This window comes from Schistocerca serialis, chromosome 9 (assembly GCF_023864345.2).
Source record: "Schistocerca serialis cubense isolate TAMUIC-IGC-003099 chromosome 9, iqSchSeri2.2, whole genome shotgun sequence".
NCBI classification, from domain to species: Eukaryota; Metazoa; Arthropoda; class Insecta; order Orthoptera; family Acrididae; genus Schistocerca; species Schistocerca serialis.
In genome coordinates this window covers 34,220,579-34,240,057 of record NC_064646.1, presented here as the reverse complement: position 1 = coordinate 34,240,057, position 19,479 = coordinate 34,220,579, and positions in this window count along the sequence as shown.

Here is a 19,479-nt window from a genome sequence, read left to right as displayed (position 1 = left end):
TCCGACGGGGGTGGTGGTGGTGGTGGTGGTGGTGGTGGTGGTGGTGGTGGTGCGGCCATACTACTACGCGAAGGCATCTAACAGCCGTGTACCGCAAGTCTCTAGAGGAACGGAAGGTTCCAACTGATTGGAAAAGAGCACAGGTAGTTCCAGTTTTCAAGAAGAGTCGTCGAGCAGACGCGCAAAGCTATAGGCCTATATCTCTGACATCGATCTGTTGTAGAATTTTAGAACCTGTTTTTTGCTCGCGTATCATGTAATTTCTGGAAACCTAGAATTTACTCTCTAGGAATCGACATGGATTCCGGAAACAGCGATCGTGTGAGACCCAACTCGCTTTATTTGTTCATGAGACCCAGAAAATATTAGATACAGGCTCCCAGGTAGATGCCATTTTCCTTTACTTCCGAAGGCGTTCGATACAGTTCCGCACTGTCGCCTGATAAAGTAAGAGGCTACGGAATATCAGACCAGTTGTGTGGCTGGATTGAAGAATTTTTAGCAAACAGAATACAGCATGTTGTTCTCAATGGAGAGACGTATACGGACGTTAAAGTAACCTCTGGCGTGCCACAGGGGTTGTTATGGGACCGTTGCTTTTCACAATATATATAAATGACCTAGTAGATAGTGTCAGAAGTTCCATGCGGCTTTTCGCGGGTGATGCTGTAGTATACAGAGAAGTTGCAGCATTAGAAAATTGCAGCGAAATGCAGGAAGATCTGCAGCGGATAGGCACTTGGTGCAGGGAGTGGCAACTGACCCTTAACATAGACAAATGTAATGTATTGCGAATATATAGAAAGAAGGATCCTTTGCTGTATGATTATATGATAGCGGAACAAACACTGGTAGCAGTCACTTCTGTAAAATATCTGGAAGTATGAGTGTGGAACAATTTGAAGTGGAATGATCATATAAAATTAATTGTTGGTAAGGCGGGTACCAGGCTGAGATTCATTGGGAGAGTCCTTACAAAATGTAGTCCATCAACAAAGGAGGTGGCTTACAAAACACTCGTTCGACCTATACTTGAGTTTTGCTCTTCAGTGTGGGATCCGTACCAGATCGGTTGACGGAGGAGATAGAGAAGATCCAAAGAAGAGCGGCGCGTTTCGTCACAGGGTTATTTGGTAGGCGTGATAGCGTTACGGAGATGTTTAGCAAACTCAAGTGGCACACTCTGCAAGAGAGGCGCTCTGCATCGCGGTGTAGCTTGCTCGCCAGGTTTCGAGAGGGTGCGTTTCTGGATGAAGTATCAAATACATTGCTTCCCCCTACTTATACCTCCCGAGGAGATCACGAATGTAAAATTAGAGAGATTCGGGCGCGCACGGAAGCTTTCCGGCAGTCGTTCTTCCCGCGAACCATACGCGATTGGAACAGGAAAGGGAGGTAATGACAGTGGCACGTAAAGTGCCCTCCGCCACAAACCGTTGGGTGGCTTGCGGAATTTAAATGTAGATGTAGATGTAGATATTCAGTTTTTGCCATCAGCGAGAGGCATTCCGCTCACCATCGGCGCAGTTCGCCTTGTAAATCTGTATGTCCCATCTGATACTGCGAAGCGTCGAGATCGTACCATCTATTACTCCACTGAGGTAGCTCCATTGTTTCAAGGCGATTCAGAGTGTCCAGCCTTCAATCTATGGTCAGAGATCTCGCTTTGCATGATACATGGACGCTAATCCACGGTGACCGACGCGGATATGCACACTTCACCAGCCACTTGGCCAGCATGTTGGTCAGGATATATGTCTCGCGAGGTCTTCGGGCAGCAACTGTCGGTGCTGAGCTGTGGCCCATTGCATTCACCGACCATCAGGCCGCCATCTGCGCCGTGACTCTGCCACAACAACAGACGAGCCGTAGTAGAGGACCTTGGACTCTTAACGTTAACATTCTCCGGAAAGAGGCTTGCTCTGTAGCCATCACTGATACCTGACACAAATGTGAGCGACGGCGTCATACCTATGATTCCACGACACGATGGTGGACATACTGCGCCAAACCAGCTCTTCGACGCACGCTCATGGCGTATGGACGAGTCAGGGTGCTTTGGCTCCGATCCACCTCCGAGTTTCAGTACACGGTCTTGCGGGAACTAGCATCCCACGAACCTTCGCCAGAGCGCCAAATGGCCGTCCACCGGACACAGGCACGGCTTCTGCAGATCACGGCTGACAGATTGGACGGCACGCGGGTTCGATCGAGACTGCAAGAAACGTGCCTCTCTTTATGACGTCTTCAGAGAACGGAGGCACCGTAAGAGGCGACTCATCGCGGCAGTTATTTCTGCGGACGGGCAACGCGCAGGGACACACAGCGACGTCTCCCGTGCCCTCACAGAGTATTACCGCATTCTATCTAGCAGATCAACGGAGTGACATTGAGGACGTCCTGCACGACCTGCCACCATCGGGTAGTGCGCAAGGCGGGGAAGAAATGCGCATGGCCCTCTCGCGGGGCGCGAGAAACAAATCACCTGGACCTAATGGTCTTCCGCTTGAATTTTATAGCACCATTTCTGACCTGATGGGGGAAGTTTTGTGGCAGATGTGCTGCGATCTCCTGGATCCGGACTTCCGTGTGTGTGTGTGTGTGTGTGTGTGTGTGTGTGTGTGTGTGTGTGTGTGTGTGTGTCGCCCGAATTTTTGGAGGGCATGATCATCCCTGTGCCAAAACCAAATGTCTGGGAGGTGGCAGTAACATACACACGGCGTTACGCTCTTGTAGAGATGTGGTGGCGCTCATATCGGCATGCCGCTTAGAAGGCGCCCTCGTGGCGGTTGACCTAGACCACACAATTCACAGAGTTGAGCACCATTTCTTGAAGGCTGTCTTAGGGAAGATGGGACTGTCCTCAATATCGGCAGGTGTGGTTCTCCGTCTCATCCACGGAGCCCCTTCCATAGTTTGGTCAATGTCTACCGCTCACCACTCTTCACTATTGAGCGCTCAGTGCGACAAGGATATCCCCAGTCAGTCTCACTCTTCGCCGTCGCCCTCGAGTCTGCACTTCATGGTCTTCGACAGCTTTGGAGGGCATTCGCCTCCGCCATGTGCATTTTAAATGTTGTACCTATGCGGACGATGTGGTATTCTCGGCGAGGTCGGCAGAAGATATATGTACATCGATCGTGTGGCTTCAGCTATACGGAGAGGTGGCCGGGAGCTGTATCAACCTGAGAAAGTCGCTCTACATGGATGTGGGCAGAGGACTCGCCTACGTACTTCGGACAAGGGCACCCTCCCTGGTACACTGATTCAAGAGCTGGTGCCTCTACCCCTCCGTCCGCCGATTCCTCTGGACATATCACGCCAGGACTGAGTCACATTCGTACCTATCTGATCGACACGAGTTATCTGTTGGATGTCTTGCCGACCACGCGGGAACCTAGCACCAAGGACTTCTACCGCTACCTTCAACGGACGCTGCCTGCTAATGTGGGTGAACGCCGGCATCCGGCGGTTGGCTGGAGGCGGGTGTGGATTAACATTCACTCGCCTTTCCTTCCCACTACGGTCAGGGAGCTGTGGTATGTGATAACGACTAAAAAATTCACCACCCGACAACGTTTACACGTGGTACATCTTGCCGAGGTTCCTCTCTGCCCCAGATGCGCCGCTGTCTACACCGACACGCACCGTTTCATTTGTGGTACGGCTACCGACTGCTGGTTCCTCACACGCCACATGTTGGCATTGTTGCTGCGACGGACGCCTGAGTCCGTAGAGCCCACCGAACTGATCCATCCCGACGTCACTTACTTTCCTGCTACTCGTCATAACGCTACGGTGTGGGTTAAGGGTATGGCATTGTCTTACCTTTTTAATGAAAGCGTTGCAGGGTTTTTCGATTACTGGCAGTATTTAATGAGTAACTATACGATTTTACGGCGCAAAGCGTCGTATGGTACGCACTTTGCTAATTACTTGGGGTCGTTGTTTACGCGACCTCCAGACCATTGGGGTGTACTGGGTGTGAGAAGAGACTGGATATGGCACATGATGGACTGATGAGAGACATCAACGGTAATTATAGAGTATTTCACCCTCGCTGAACGATAAGACGACCAGGGCATCCCGCCGTCTGGCTGCTGTGGACACCGCCGAGAAAAAAAATAGAACAAAAAAATTACCAATAAAAACATAAGAACGAAATGAACAACAAATAAAATGTAATAAAAATTAGACGCCTTCCTTTATCCTTTTCTTTTTTTTAAATAAAATCTTCAAGAGGCATATTTAATTTTTGTGTGTGGGCAGAGCCTGAACTGGTGGCGCACGACCGTCCTAGCTAGCTTTAGAGTGAAAGTGGCGGTGGCACTAGCTTTGTTTTTGTTTTTAGGTTAGAGAGGCTTTTGGGGGTAGTATGGGTGATAGGGGCCAATGCCTGAAGTGAAAGAGGTCTAAACACTACAAAAACTATATGTATATAATAGTCAGCGCGACAGAATGTCATACCTAACGGCCCGGGTTCGATTCCCAGCTGGGTCGGAGATTTTCTCCATTCAGGGACTGGGTATTGTGTTGTCCTTATCATCATCATTTCATCCCCATCGTCACGCAAGTCGCCGAAGTGGCGTCAAATCAAAAGACTTGCACCAGGCGGACAGTCTACCGGACGGGAGACCCTAGCCACACGGCATTTCCATTTCTCCTCCCTGAACTTTCATTTACTTTGCAAAACTCAGACTGAATAACATCGGGGAGAGAGATGAACACCGTGTCATTCCCCTCTCAACTCTGCTTTCACTCCCTCCCCATTTTATCCCTGCCTAACACTTCCAGAATTTCAAATGTGTACTCCAGTCGCCACGGTTAAAAGCTTTCTCAAAAACTACTAATGTTATAAAAGTAGGTTGCGTTTCTTCAATCTATCTTCTAAATCGAGTCGTAGGGTCAGTACAGCTTCGCGCGTTCCCACATATCTCCGGAATTCAAACTGATACTCCCAGAGGTCTGCTTGTATTATTTCTCCATTGGTTCAAATGGCTCTGAGCACTATGGAACTTAACTTCTGAGGTCATCAGTCCCCTAGAACTTAGAACTACTTAAACCTAACTAACCTAAGGACATCACACACATCCTTGCCCGAGGCAGGATTCGAACCTGCGACCGTAGCGGTCGCGCGGTTCCAGACTGTAGCGCCTAGAACCGCTCGGCCACCCAGGCCGACCATTTCTCCATTCTTTTGTAAACAACCGCGTCAGTATTTTGCAGACGTGGGGTATTAACCTGACCGTTCGGTAATATTGGCACCAGTCAATATCTGTGGAATTGAAATTGTTCTCGAAATCTGATGGTATTTCGCGTGTCTCGTATCTTTCATAGCAGACGGAACAGCTTTGCCACGTTCTCCTGGCTTGCTACGTGTACACAAACCTCCGCTGCACCCCTCAGGCGCCCCCCTCCTCGGACGCAGATGGAGACATTACAAGAAACACGCGGCCGCAGAGGCCGTCATAAATCGCGACACCCGCCGCCTCCCAGTTCTCCCTTACTGGGAGCGCCTGCGGCGGCAGCCAACGGGGCCACGGCCGGCGCGGCCCGCATTAACATCTCCGGCACGGAGCGCAGATGTACCGCCGGCCATTAACTACCTGCGCGCTCGCCATTCTCTTGCTCCCGAGTGGAATCGTTTTCCAAGGAAATGCGCGTTTTGTAGCTGGTTAACTTGATGCGGGCGCCTTCCACTTCCATCGTGCAGTTTTTCCTTCTTTTTGTTCTTTGCCGAACGTCCTCCGTGGATTTTATTCTGCTTTTTCGTCTGAAGTCATTTATATACCTCGAAAATGTAAATGAAGTTAACAATTTACACTCTAGTCAAATTAATTCCGTCCTCAACGTTTAATTTTCGGAACAAACTTTCAGCACCCGACACTGCAAACCAGTTTCGCTCATGTTTATATCCAGGTACATCTTTTCCGCGACTGACCTTTTTTTCTCCTAAAAGCTTTTAGCAGAATGAAACTCGTGTAAGCAGTCCATCGTGGCCTTAGACTAGCTGTTACTTAGAGTTACAATTTTTTAACATTACCTTCTTTTTCAAATATTCTTTCTCCAATCGGGCATTATAGTTGGTAGGCTTGGAACCAGTACACATCGCGTAGTAACTGTTTCTGGACGTGTCGCCATGCACGATGTGCGTCGATAAAGCCTTTAAGCACTATAACTTTAGAACGATTGTGAATTAAGAACAGTTTAAATGTCGGGATGTCACAAGAAGCACTCCCTAGTGTTGCGACAATAGGTTTAGAAGTAGTTGTAGTTAGCAAACCTCGAGCTCTTCCGAGGCTGCCAGTAACATATCTAGTAATGTAAGATGCAAGTTATTCAGTTGGAACTCGAGTTAATACCGTTTATTTTATTTTTTTAAACTGATTCTTATTTTTCAAATGTTAAATTTTATGTCTACATTAATATTACCAGTGGTTGTCGGTAACATGATTTACAGCTACATACATAAAACATATCATGTCACCATGATTAACGAACATGTACGACCTGTTTAGAGTTTCCAGATAACAGATGTAAAATTCGTAGCAATAAATTCAATTATTTAAAACTATGAGCCAGTGAATGAAATGCAAGGTGGTGCCCAGGGATATTTTTGCAGAACGCGACGGGAGAGAGCCGTGGGAGATACTCCAACTGTGGGGTGGTTTTGCTCCGAAGCTTGACGTCAGAGACTCCCAACTACTCGCGTAATATGTAGTCGTGAGCAGGAGCGCTGACCACCAGCCAGGTCATTGCTGGTGAACGCAGAGCCCACGCTGGCTGCTGTGATGTCTGTCCCCCGGATATGCCGCCCGACACGCTCAGTCGGTAGCCGTTGCCAGGTTGGCCAAACACTGATGACAGTAAACGCATGTTCCGTTTATCACGGCGCAGTAACTCGCGTCTAGGAAAGTGCCCCTGAGTCGGCGTATTATTGCTTTCTTCTGTGATTTTAGTGTCTGATATTATTTACTAGTTTCATGAAGGGTGAAAACAAGTAATTTAGCCACTGCCGATGAGAGAGAATTTTTGTGCGAAATAAAAGCAATTATTTTGTACTGTAAATACATTCTTGCAGTTGGTGCGCGTAATATAATTATTTGTTTTGATTTCAAATGCTGCAATCTTGTGCATATTTAAAATCATCAAGAAATGAAATTCATGTACTTCTATACAGCACGGACAGAAAAAGTCTGAGAAGCTTGTAAGAGTTTTGTAGGGAAGATTGTGCTCCGAAATAACTGCTAACAACTAATTTGATACGTTGCGCCGTTTCAGAGTTATTTGGCAATGAAGTCAGACAGTCAGGTTACCAAAAAGCCTGCCAGAGGTCATGTCGCAAAACGTGGAAAAAAAAGAGGCACATTTTGGACTCGAAATTAGCATTTGAAGAAGTGGTAACTCACGGACCCAAACATGTCATTTTAGAGCGTGCAACTGCTTGAATCTGTGCTCGCGACGACCCGATTGGCTAACTTCAATGCTAAATAACTCTGAAACAGAGCAACCTTTACAATTTGTGTGTCTGTGTGTGTGTGTGTGTGTGTGTCAGAATGTGAATATCAAGAAACTATTTTATTTGCAGCAATAATCGTAACAACTTTATCAACTATCATTAGTTTCCGCAATAACGTTACCTTCAGAATGCGTGACATTCGTGTTTTGTAACTCTAATCCATCCGGGAATGCAATCTTCCGCAAGCTGAAAATGCAATTGTTGGTCAACCTGATCTTAAATATACGTAAATGTTGCCTTTGCTGTTAAAATGTGATTGGAAGAGGGGTCATAGTTGGGCACTTCGGAAGAGGAAGTGGAAGAGGAGGAAGAGAGGAGGAAGAGGGGAAGGGGGTGGAGAAGGAGGAAAGGCGACGTGCACTTCCACGCGTCGCTGCCTGTCATTGCATGGTGTATCCGAGAAACGGGAAGTTTCTAAAAATCGCAAAACTCGACAGGATAGACTTGTTTTGCCTTTTCCTTTTGGAGGTTAGGGGAGCATATTTCGTATACCTGAGGTGTTCATATTTCGAACATCAGTAAAAGGAACCCGTCAGTGAAGTATACAAAGTGACTGGCCGCGTGTCCAGCTGACAGAGGCTGCGAGGCTCGAGGCCTGTTGCGCTGCAGGCGTAAGCAGGCAGTGTCCAGCCTCTTGCGGTCTCCATGTAGAGCCGGAGCCAGGGAACTAAAGACAATGTCCTCTTCGTTATAGAATTTAATTCTTTTATATTAAAAATAATTCAGAATTCCTGACCGCCGAATACAGAAGGGCATTGTTATTACGTCTCCTGAGTTCCATACGTCGTGCATGAACGAACATTATGTTGTTGAAAAACACTACCCACATTTTTAAGTACGAATAAAAATTCAAAATGGTTCAAATGGCTCTGAGTACTATGGGACTTAACATCTGAGGTCATCAGTCCCCTACAACTTAGAACTACTTAAATCTAACTATCCTAAGGACATCACACACATCCATGCCCGAGGCAGGAGTCGAATCTGCGACAGTAGCGGTCGCGCGGTTCCAGACTGAAGCGCCTAGAACCGCTCGGCTACATTGGCCGGCTATGAATAAAAACTAATTTCGATACAAAGAGAGGCTCCGTTCCTGCACATGCTCAGAAGCAGTACAGAAGCTGCGACCAGGTTGGTGCCGTATTATTTAATTTCAGGAAGGAGTTCGATGCAGTCCCGCAGAGACGCGTTATGAACAAATTACGTGAGTACTGAACGTAAATGACTTTTTGACTGAAATAGAGCTCAGCAAGTCATTCTTTACGGAGATGAATCGCTAGATACAAAAGTAACTCGCAGCGTACAGCAAGTTAGTGTTACAGTACCATTACTTTTCACAATACATAACGTATTACTGGGAAACGTAGCAAGCGCTATGGCGCTGATCGTGGGTGACGCTGTTATATACAGAAACGTCGCAGCCCTAAAATACTCTAGCGAACTGCAGGAAGACCTGTAGAGAACCAACGCTTGGTGGTTGACCCTTAACACACGCTTACCTAACGTACTGCCGTCATTGTATGATTACACGATTACCGAACAGTCACTGGAAGTCGTCATATCAATTCACTATACGGAGCGATTTAAAGTGGAACGGCCACGCGAAACCAATCGCACGAAAAGGATATGCCAGACAGATTTATTAAAACAGTCCTCAAGAAGTGTAGTCCACCCACGAAGGAGGTAGGCTGCACAGCCTTAAATATTGTCTACCAGCTAGGTTTGTTGGTTGGTTGGTTTGGGGGAAGAGACCAAACAGCGAGGTCATCGGCCTCATCGGATTAGGGAAGGACGGAGAAGGAAGTCGGCCGTGCCCTTTCAAAGGAACCATCCCGGCATTTGCCTGGAGTGACTTAGGGAAATCACGGAAAACCTAAATCAGGATGGCCGGACGCGGGATTGAACCGTCGTCCTCCCGAATGCGAGTCGTGTCTACCAGCTAGGGCTGATAGAGCAAACAGGGAAGCGTTCATTGCAAGTTCGCTTAGTACGCTCGAAAGCGTCACGGGGATGTTCATCAAACTCCAATGGTACACGCTACAAGAGAGGAGAGTTGTTTACTGTTAAAATATGCAGCGCATGTGTAAATAGAAGAATCAACCACATACTGCTACTTGCCACCTATAGCTCGCGAAAAGACCATGGAGGTATAATTAGATTCGAGCTCACCAGCAATACTTCTTCCCGCACACGATTCCGAATGCAGCAGGAAAGAGGGGAAGCGACAGTTTTACACGACGTATCCTCCGCCATACACCACGTGGAGTACAGATGTAGAGGCAGATATAATTCTGCAGAGTTGGGAGGCGTCGCAACAACTTTCCCCCAACAGATTTTGCAAGGGAATCATTGAGCAGTCAGGGAACACCCGCATTCTTTGCAAACATGAAGAGGATGTTGTACTGAAGAAACTATTTCGTACAAAATGTAACGAGAATGTTATCAAATTAATACTAGAAAATATTCCAAAACCACATGTTTTGCCTCAGTTGTTAACTATTTCAAAACTGTGTGATGTTTCATCAATCTCGGCAAGGATTTCAAGCGGTAGTCTGACTCATATCAACTGTATTTCGAAGCGACTGGAACCACCTAAAGCCTGTTTACTCCAACACGCCCAGTTCCGATTTCGCGAGCACGTCACGTTCTTGAATGTTGGGCATTCTATCTTGTGGCACAAGTAAGTGGCATTACAAACTTACCATTTACTCTATCCTCCTCTGCATTTTATGTAAATAAATTAGCTGTAAGTGTACTTACAATAATCTTCCTTTCTCCGTGTCTGTGTCGCTCACGCGAGTTAGCTTTATGAGCGGACGTTTCTTTCTGAGAGCTCATTCTCTCGAATACATTCACTGCTCCTTAAATTCTCGTAACTGATGGCCGACAATACGGTACCGAAGTATCCATCTTTAAGCTTAGTAACGATTTGCGTCCCGAGTTAACTTAGCGAATACGTAATAAGAGTTTGCCAAGGAAGGTCGTTCTTATGAATAATATTATCGATTAGTAAATGTCAGCAAATGACCACTAATGCAATACTTTGCCGCTATAAAAGCTCAGTTCCACGTCAGAGCCAAAAAGACATAAATTTATCTGATAATATAGTAATGGGAGGCGATGACTATAATAAACGTGAGAACGTCAGCTCATATAAACGTTTCTTGATACAAATTCCAACTTTTTTTCCAAAGTGAACCGAGATATTTACAATTAAACTACATATATAATTAAACATTTATAATTTCGGCAGTGTCTCTTTCCAGAAAAAAACACTCTCGCTGCAAATATTAAACACTATAAATCTGTGGTACATAAAGTACGCTTCTCCACACACCGTAAAGTGGCTTGAGGGATATAGATGTAGATGTGTAACAGTTTTGTTACCTGATTTCTCTATGCGATCCCCGCGACGTTTCTAGCTTCTTTCAAATGGTGCAGTATGACCTCCGCTTGCATACTCATGTGAGTGCAGACAGGTCAATCGTAGAGGGGTCGTGTGAAGTAATTCACACTTACTACCAAATATTTCCTAGCAACGTGACAGTGACTTTAATTTAATGTCTTAACACGCAGAAATTTTTTTTTTTTTTCTTTATTGTGATTTTAACACCTTATACAAAGGCGGGCTGGCAGCAGCACAATACGCCGCTCTTCAGCCTTGAGTGTTACAACAAGTAGTACATAAAGGTGGCACAGAGTAGACAGTAAAAACGGTGGGCAAAAAATGTAGACACTAAAAATCGATAAAACATGTAGCCGTTCACGCTAGACGAGAAACATCACTAACACTGGGCGACACGATGCACAGAACATGGATGATGGCGACGGCACGTGAACGGTGGGGGCGTGACGGCGAACAACACTACACACAAACGAAGGCACACACACGAAACACTGACGGCGATGATCCCCGGCGCGCGAATGTTCAATGAGCGTGTACGAGTCCGGGGACCTGCCAAGAGAGGAGGTGGAGGAGGAGGAATGGGAAGGGGAATGGGAGAGGGGGGAGCAGAGATGCCATGGGCAAAGGAGAGAGGGGGAGGGAGGAAGGGGGAGGGAAGCCCGGTGGAGAGGGGAGGAGGGAGGGGGGAAACGAAAGAGGAGGGAAGGGAAGGGAGGGAGGGAGGGTGCCTAAAGGAGAGGACATAGGAGGTGGGGGGGAGGATCAAAGTTGATAAGAGGGGTAGATGGAGGGGACGAGGACATCATCAGGGAGGGGGAGCTGGCGGAAGCCACCTTGGGAGAGGGTAAGGAGGGTGGAGAGATGGAGACCGGGTGGGACGTGGGAATACAGGCGTGGCAGCGGGCGGGGGTGGGAGAGGATCGGGGAAACGAGCGGGTGAGGAGGATCAAGTTTACGTGAGGTGTACAGGATACGTATCCTTTCAAGGAAAAGGAGGAGGTGGGGGAAGGGGATGAGATCATACAGGATCCGCGTGGGGGAGGGGAGACGGATGCGATAGGCAAGGCGGAGAGCATGGCGTTCAAGGATTTGGAGGGATTTATAGAAGGTAGGGGGGGGCGGAGATCCACGCTGGATGGGCGTAACAAAGGATAGGGCGGATGAGGGATTTATAGGTGTGGAGGATTGTGGAGGGGTCCAGACCCCACGTGCGGCCGGAAAGGAGCTTGAGGAGACGAGTCGGGAACGTGCCTTGGCTTGGATCGTTTGGAGATGGGGAGTCCAGGAGAGGCGACGGTCGAGGGTGACGCCAAGGTACTTAAGGGTGGGAGTGAGGGCGATAGGACGGCCATAGACGGTGAGATAGAAATCAAGGAGGCGGAAGGAAGGGGTGGTTTTGCCTACAATGATCGCCTGGGTTTTGGAGGGATTGACCTTGAGCAACCACTGGTTGCACCAAGCGGTGAACCGGTCAAGATGGGATTGGAGAAGGCGTTGGGAGCGTTGCAGGGTGGGGGCAAGGGCGAGGAAGGCGGTGTCATCGGCAAACTGGAGGAGGTGGACGGGGGGCGACGGCGGCGGCATGTCCGCCGTGTACAAAAGGTACAGAAGGGGGGAGAGGACGGAGCCTTGGGGCACACCGGCGGAGGGGAAAAAGGTGTAGGAATCGGTGTTATGGATGGTGACATAGGAAGGACGGCGGGAGAGAAAGGAACCGATCAGACGGACGTAGTTAATGGGAAGGGCAAAGGTTTGGAGCTTGAAGAGGAGACCGGAATGCCAGACGCGGTCATAAGCGCGTGCGAGGTCAAGGGAGAGGAAGATGGCGGAGCGACGGGAATTAAGCTGTTCGGAAAGGAGATGAGTGAGGTGAAGGAGAAGATCGTCGGAAGAGAAGGATGGCCGAAAGCCACACTGGGTGACGGGAAGGAGGCGGTGCTGGCGGAGATGCTGGTGGATGCGGCGGGTGAGGATAGATTCCAGGACCTTGCTGAAGACCGAGGTAAGGCTGATGGGACGGTAGGAGGAGACGGCGGACGGCGGTTTGCCAGGTTTAAGGAACATGAGGATACGGGAGGTTTTCCACAGGTCGGGGTAGTAACCGGTGGACAGGACTACATTGTAGAGCCTGGCCAGGGTGGAGAGGAAAGAGACAGGAGCTTCACGAAGGTGACGGTAGGTGGCACGATCGTGACCAGGAGCGGTGTTGCGTTTGGTGCGGAGTGTATCAATGAGATCCTGTGTAGTGATAGGGGTATTGAGTTCCGTGTGTGTAATGTTGTCCAAGTACTGGAAACCAGGAGCGAGGGGAGGGACAGAGGTGTCAGTTCGATCGCGGATATCCAGGAAGAGGGAGTAATCGAACTGGGGATCGTCGGGGATGGAGAAAACATCAGAGAGGTAGGAGGCAAAGTGATTGGCCTTACTAAGGGTGTCAGGGAAGGGGTGATCATCGTGGAGAAGAGGATAGTAGGGGGAGGGTTTATTTCCGGTAAGGCGACGGAAGGCTGACCAGAACTTGGACGAGTTGATTGGTAGGGTTGCATTTAAACGGGTGCATGTCTGTCGCCAGTCCCGGCGTTTCTTAGCCGCGAGCAAATTACGAACGTGTCGCTGGAGTTGCCGGTGGCGTCGTAGTGCACGCAGAAAAAGTTGTTAGTATCTTATATATTTCTGCATTCAGAACATCCTGAACAGACAGCTGAACGCGAAACACAGAAGAGCGTGCATGGTAACAACGGAACGCAACAGGTAATTAAAGGAGAGAAAAGTTAATCGCTTAAAGGCCAAAATACTAGAAAAATAATCGATGAAAGTTCCCGTGTAGTAATACATTACTCCTCCATCAACACTGCCTGACTCGAAAGTGCGAGGAGCCATCTGGCGAGATGTTCTCGCAACAGGCCTGTTGACTCGCGGCTTGCGACACGCGGCCTGCGTAACCAATTCCGCCTGAACACAGGTGCGGCCGCGTATCGGTAAGTCGGTCCACAGTGCATAGCAGAACTTCACGGCAGGAGTGGCGAATACAGAAGTACCGCGCCTGCGACGACGTGTTTGACATTTACAGCGATTCTACGAAATGCAAGGGATGTGTAGTAAATTGAAAAGATGCTACGCCCAGTTTCAAAAAACCGCCGCTGCGTGGAATCTAAAATCAGCTCAGAAGCAGTTGGGAATCGCAATCTGCATTACCGAATCCCACAGTGTTATGTGGGTTTTTAGTGGTTGTTTCTAATATTCTGAGAAGTCTTTCTCGGGGGATGAGAACAAGAGTAGAGATTTAGTCTCTAAATAATGGAAAGTGTGAAGTCATCCACATGAGTACTCAAAAGAATCCGCTAAATTTGTGTTACAGGGCAAACACGCAAATGTAAAGGCTGTTAATTCAACTAAATACTTAGTGATTACAATTCACATAGAACATAGAAAATGTTGTGGAAAAAGCAAACCAAAGATTGAGATTTTTTATCAGAACACTTAAAAAATGCAATAGGTCCATTAAAGAGATTTCTTACACTACACTTGACCGCCCTCTTCTGGAGTACGGCAATGCATGGAGTGGCGCCACTACTTCTTCGAGGAAAATGATCCAAGTCGTACTCCCAGTCGGTAAAGCCTTTGCGACGGCCTTCTGGAACTCCGAAAGGGTTATTCTGTTTGATGTCCTCCCTCATGCTGCAACGATAAACTCGGAAGTGTACTGTGCTACTCTCGGGAAACTGAAGAAACGACTTCCACGTGTTCGTCTCGACAAAAATGAAATGGACTTCTTCTTCTCCCTGACAACGCGAGGCGTAATCCAAGTCTGCGCACCCGAGAGGAGCAAACGAAACTTCACTGGGCTGTTACTCATCCATACTACAGGCTGGATCTCGCACCTTCCGACCACCATCTGTTTGGTCCAATCAAGGATGCTCTTCTTAGCAGCTTTTGCAATTCCCTCATTCCACCATGGAGTATCTTTCTGTCTGACATTTGTTGATGCCCTTCCACATGTTTCTTCCGCTGCCTTGACTAGCGCCTGTTTGAACCTCCCCATTTTTCCACTACATCCTTCCTCTGAACTTTAGGAAACTGTGTCTTAATCTTCTCTTTGTATATCTCTAGGGTTTCTCTATCTTTCAGTTTCCAGCACCTGATTTTTACTTGTCTTTCTCCCACGTATGTATCTTTCCTGAATTTCTTCAGTGTCCCAATCAACAGTCTGTGGCCTCTACCGAGATTAATGCTTCGCATCACTTCCCCTTCTGTCAAACATCTTCGAATTTTTTCAGTTATTATTATATAATCCGTTATTTTTTTCCATATTGCAACTGTATCTGGTAAACTTGTGACTCTATTCTGATACTACCATTACCAATAACCCATTTATTACTCAGATACGTGCCTAGTTAACCTAACCTTCCTCATTTTTGCTCTTTTCCGTGGCGTCCTATGACTTTTTTTGTATCCTCCTCTATCATTCCCAGCCATAGCGTTAAAGTCTCCTATAATCACAGCCTTGTGAGATGTTACAGCATCTTGAACTTTAGTGATATATTCTTCCTTCACATCTGTTTGAGGAGCATACACTCTGACTACATCGTTATCTCAAGTTTTATTATTCTGTCGCTTACGTTTTCCACGTTAAGTACTTTGTGCGCCATTTCTTTAGCTACTATTATTGCGACGCAATTCTTCTTTTGTCTCTCCCTGACGATCACATCTTAAACTCTTTCTCCAGCATCTTACTATCATTCCCTTTCTTTCATACTTCGCTTGCTCACATCGTCGGTATCTTTCTTTCTGTCATTATCCGTATGATTTCCTGTATTCTTGCACCCTTTTGTAAGTATACAGCATTAATAATTCCAATTCTTATATATTTATTATAAATTTCCTGTTTCATATAATTGCTGAGCTAATTTAGACATTTAAAATGCTGTCATAAATTACTCATTAAGAGATATAATGTCATCTTAAATGTTTAATATAGTAAGACAAGTAATACAGACACGAAATTTGTACTCGTAAATGTCTTGCGGCAGTTACAGCTGACAGCCCGTAAATTACCCACATTATATTCGTCCAGTACTTGAGAACGAGAACACTTAGCCACTTCAAACAAATTTTACACATTATTTCAAACCTTTTCGAAACTTTACCTTGCTGATAGAACACAAAAAATAATGGGAGGAAAAATATTTGTCGCTTAGCACTTTTTCCTGTTCATGCAGTAAAACTTGAACTGAAGGCATGACATTTTAATTTTTTACTTCTTTATTACTAATGCTATTCGCAAAAAAACTTTGCAGGCAGTGTTCACATATACCAATAAATGTACCTGAACAATTGTGTCATTATAAGCCACAAAGATCACAAGATATGACGCCACAAACTCTTTACCTGGACTACAAGCTGTCTTATACATAGGAGCTAGATTCCTTAAGAACCGTGGTTGAGATTACTACTTTTCCATATTTGACACATGCAGATCGGTGTTCTAAATACTCTTGTAACGAAGCCATTTCCACTCATCGGGTTTACAGTTTTGTAATTATTTATATCTTTGCTACCTGATGTTCAGAACTCAAATATCAATACCCCAAAGCTGTTCCACGCAACTCTAAAAAAATTTAGGACATAAATGACTTTCAAGTTTTCCGAGCATCTTTGATACACTAAACTAACGCTTTTTTCGGTGAGCGCTATGGCTCTATGGTAGAATGCTTGCCTCCCTCGTAACTGGCATGGGTTCGATTACCAGCCACGGCAAATCTTTAAACAAGCGTGTATGTTCCTTGACCATATCTGTAAAGCGTAAAATACATGAAGACGGAAACAAAACCTCCGGTCTTTAATTTTTTCGTGTGTTTCCGTTCAGTTCGAATACCACCTCGTTCAAATATTTCTTATTTCTATCAATATTTCTTATTTCTGACTGTGTATCGCAAAAACCATACACATCTCATAGCAAATCTAAACTGATAATTACTGATCTTTTATGAAATATTGTTAATAAATAAATTTAAAAAACGTTAAAAATTAACTTTGTTCACCTTTATGTATTTTACTCTTAACAGGAATGCTTGTAGGCACGCAATTTCGTTTAAAAAGTTAGCGTCGGCAGGAACTGAACCCACCGCAGCCACCTGGCAGGCGAGCACTCTGCCACACAGCTCGTCGATAAAGCGATGTTACTTTAATGCATTAAACACTTTAAAGTCAGTTTCCTTGTGAATCTTTTAGCGCTGCTTCGAACTGCTTTGGGTGACACATTTGATTTCTGAACACCACGTACCGGAAATATAGCTCTTTAGTATAAGTTTCGCCTGACAGACACCCTTTTGGCCTCGTACAATACTTGCTCCTACATCATTCATACCGCTTCCTTCCCTATTTATACTACTTCTGGGATATCGAGATTCGTTCACCGTTTCAAGACTTCTGTCCTTGTTCAAGATTCATCCACCCAACGTGTTCACCAGATACCGTCGAGATTAACCTAGTTTTCTTTTTATTTACGCACATGCTATAGCTCTTGGCTGGCGCACGTTCCATTTTACTGAGCCCCCGAGTCAGTGGCACCACACTATCTGCAAACGCTGGTACGTTATTCACGAAAAGCGCCATTGACGAACAACTCGCACGTGAGTACTTCTCCCATTTCTCTCCTCTGGATGTTAACTCTACGACTTACAGTCAGAAACAGCACAGTATAACACTCGCTTTCTGATGAGAATACATGATTACAGTTTCATGGAATTACAAAAAAGTATCAGCAGAGGAAAACGACTACAATCATACAAATCGTATAAGGCAGACAATACTTAGGCCAAAAATAATGTTGAGTGATACCGAATCACAGTTCTTGTGAGTGTTAAGAACAATGAACTAGCGATTAGAATATAACATGTAGAATTTTTAACTGCTTGAGAAACTTCAAAATAGTTCATAGTTAACGACAATTACGCTGATACTGCGTCACAGTAGAGACTAACGAAGAGTAAAACATTTACTGTCCAGCTAATAGACGTGGGAATAATTTTCTAATTTTTGTTGTAGCGGATATAAATTGCAGTTTTCTACGCAGAGGTTTCACGGGAATTTTAAGGCAAAAGTCCTTGAGTTTTCGACTATGTTCCAGCGGTAGGAGTGTTGAAGGATTTTTAAATCCTTAAATTTGCAGAAGAGTAGGTTCACGAACACACACCATTCCTGAAACGATACGTCGAGAAATACACTCCTGGAAATGGAAAAAAGAACACATTGACACCGGTGTATCAGACCCACCATACTTGCTCCGGACACTGCGAGAGGGCTGTACAAGCAATGATCACACGCACGGCACAGCGGACACACCAGGAACCGCGGTGTTGGCCGTCGAATGGCGCTAGCTGCGCAGCATTTGTGCACCGCCGCCGTCAGTGTCAGCCAGTTTGCCGTGGCATACGGAGCTCCATCGCAGTCTTTAACACTGGTAGCATGCCGCGACAGCGTGGACGTGAACCGTATGTGCAGTTGACGGACTTTGAGCGAGGGCGTATAGTGGGCATGCGGGAGGCCGGGTGGACGTACCGCCGAAATGCTCAACACGTGGGGCGTGAGGTCTCCACAGTACATCGATGTTGTCGCCAGTGGTCGGCGGAAGGTGCACGTGCCCGTCGACCTGGGACCGGACCGCAGCGATGCACGGATGCACGCCAAGACCGTAGGATCCTACGCAGTGCCGTAGGGGACCGCACCGCCACTTCCCAGCAAATTAGGGACACTGTTGCTCCTGGGGTATCGGCGAGGACCATTAGCAACCGTCTCCATGAAGCTGGGCTACGGTCCCGCACACCGTTAGGCCGTCTTCCGCTCACGCCCCAACATCGTGCAGCCCGCCTTCAGTGGTGTCGCGACAGGCGTGAATGGAGGGACGAATGGAGAGTGTCGTCTTCAGCGATGAGAGTCGCTTCTGCCTTGGTGCCAATGATGGTCGTATGCGTGTTTGGCGCCGTGCAGGTGAGCGCCACAATCAGGACTGCATACGACCGAGGCACACAGGGCCAACACCCGGCATCATGGTGTGGGGAGCGATCTCCTACACTGGCCGTACACCACTGGTGATCGTCGAGGGGACACTGAATAGTGCACGGTACATCCAAACCGTCATCGAACCCATCGTTCTACCATTCCTAGACCGGCAAGGGAACTTGCTGTTCCAACAGGACAATGCACGTCCGCATGTATCCTGTGCCACCCAACGTGCTCTAGAAGGTGTAAGTCAACTACCCTGGCCAGCAAGATCTCCGGATCTGTCCCCCATTGAGCATGTTTGGGACTGGATGAAGCGTCGTCTCACGCGGTCTGCACATCCAGCATGAACGCTGGTCCAACTGAGGCGCCAGGTGGAAATGGCATGGCAAGCCGTTCCACAGGACTACATCCAGCATCTCTACGATCGTCTCCATGGGAGAATAGCAGCCTGCATTGCTGTACTAGTGCCGACATTGTGCATGCTCTGTTGCCTGTGTCTATGTGCCTGTGGTTCTGTCAGTGTGATCATGTGATGTATCTGACCCCAGGA